Consider the following 2,569-nt stretch of genomic DNA (forward strand, 5'->3'; position numbering starts at 1 on the left):
GAAAGGAAATTGCAGGACACACATCTAGATCGTATTGATCCAAAGATGGCCTGCATATTAGTCATCTTACCCTCTACTCATTCCCCTACAGGAATTCTCATGCAGAAGGAAGATTATATCTTAGAATGGATATTTTTAGCACATAAACAGAGTAAGAAACTGAAAACCTACATTGAGAAGGTCTCTCAATTGATACTTAAAGGAAAATTGAGACTTTGACAATTAGTTGGAATGGATCCGGCTGAAATTGTGGTACCTTTTACTAATGCAGAAATCGCCTCTTTGTGGGTACAAAATGAACATTGGCAAAGAGCATGCAGTAACTTCTTAGGAGAGATTAACAACAGATACCCTAAAAGCAAGCAACTTTAGTTCATAAAACGAACTAACTGGATCCTCCCTCGAATAATAAAGGGAACTCAAATATCTGGAGCCCCTACATTTTACACTGATGCCAGTAAGTCAGGAAAGGCAGGATATAAATCAGAAAATGTAAGCAAGGTGACTGAGAGTCCCTATAAGTCAGTTCAAAAATCTGAATTGTATGCAATACTCATGGTGTTGTCAGATTTTCAAGAGCCTCTTAATATAGTAACTGACTCTCAATATGCAGAAAGGGTTGTTTTACACATACAGCTGAACTTATTCAGGATTATTCTGAATTGACATCACTATTTATTCAGCTACAACAAAAGATCAGAAATAGGAGTTACCCACTATATATAACACACATAAGATCCCATACAGGTCTGCCAGGCCAGGCCCTCTGGCACAAGGTAATAATGAAATTGACCAGCTACTGATAGGAAGTGTACTAGAGGCTTCAGAATTCCATAAAAAAACACCATGTTAACAGCAAAGGCTTAAAGAAAGAATTCTCTATCACTTGGCAACAAGTCAAGGAGATTGTGAGGCAATGTCCTACTTGCTCGTTATATAATCAAACTCCATTGCCTACAGGAACTAACCCTAAGGGCACCCAAAGAAATGAAATTTGGCAAATGGATGTTCTCCATTTTACAGAGTTTGGTAAGCTGAAATACATACACCATACTATAGATACATATTCAGGATTTCAATGGGCAACTGCCTTAGCGTCAGAAAAGGCCGATTCTGTTATTACACATTTGTTAGAAGTTATGGCTATAATGGGAATACCCATACAAATTAAAACGGACAATGGTCCAGCATATATCTCTAACAAGATTAAGCGCTTCTTTGAATATTATAATATAAAACATGTTACAGGTATACCACACAATCCTACAGGACAAGCGATTGTGGAGAGATCTAATCGAAGTCTAAAGGAGATGCTTAACAGGCAAAAAGGGGCAACAAAAACTCCCAGAGTTAGGCTACATAGAGCTTTGTTAACCTTAAATTTTTTAAATGCTGATGAACAAAACAGCACAGCTGCTGAAAGACATTGGATTGTGGAAAAGACTACTGAACTAAACCAGCCTGCTTATATTAAGGATATTCTGACGTCAGAATGGAAAATGGGAAATGTGTTACGCTGGGGAAGGGGTTATGCCTATGTTTCTACAGGAGAAGAAAAGCTGTGGGTTCCTTCCTAGCTGATAAAGATCAGACATGACAAGGGGAGACCTCCTGAAGTCCTTGGCAACACAGAAGAAAAGGGAGACTAAGACAATCAACAAATAGGTGATGTATATATGAGGATGTTTAGGTCTCCGTGTATGAACTGGCTGAGACTAAAATGTCTATGAACAGCCAGTAACATTTTGAGTACGAATTTCTCATAACTTGTTATTACATGCATCCTGTAAAATGGCATGTATTACAAAATTATGTTACGGTTTGATTATATGATCAAACTGACCTGAAGAAAGGCAGTCACCTTCCTTTGTTGATCTTTATTAACTAAGCTGTGCACCCTGCTTACTCCATGTGGATGCGCTTACAGAACTATCTGATGCTTGTAAGTCTTGTGTGCTGCAGGATGAAAGAAGAGAAAGACAGCCCTGAAATGATCCACACTCTGGGATGCTGAGATTCCGGGACCTTCCAGTCCAACTTCGTGTTTGATTCTCCCTCAATTACACTGAAGCTGCTTCATTTAAAGGCTTGCTTTCAGAACTTTCCCAGAATGGCCAGCTTACTTATCCAGCCCTTCAGACTGTCTTAGTCAAGAGGTCAGCTAAGCGAGGAACTTTCTCAGCACAGAGTGACTGGCAGGCAAATCCCAGCTAGCTCTACTTCGACAAAGCCAACTCTTCCTAATTCCCCTTGGGCCCCAGAAGGGAATTCTTCGCCCCAATTCAGCTGGAAGCAGACGAGGAAGATCATCGTCCCCGTTCCTTCTGTTGGGGTGGATGGCTCTGGTTATTCTAAGAACTGTGGATATGTTTTCTTTTAAGGGATACTATACAAATGTAGCTTTGGGCAGGGGGAACTAGAGAATTTAAACTCAGGGATTGCTACCTTTCCTTTCCTCTTTTCTATCCTTCTTAGTTTAAAAAAGGGGGGGGTGATATAGTAATACATAGAAGTTAGAGAAATAGACAAACAGGGATAGATTAGCTTACTCTTAAACACAATTTTACAG

This window comes from Rattus norvegicus, chromosome 4 (genome assembly GCF_036323735.1).
Source record: "Rattus norvegicus strain BN/NHsdMcwi chromosome 4, GRCr8, whole genome shotgun sequence".
Taxonomy (NCBI): Eukaryota; Metazoa; Chordata; class Mammalia; order Rodentia; family Muridae; genus Rattus; species Rattus norvegicus.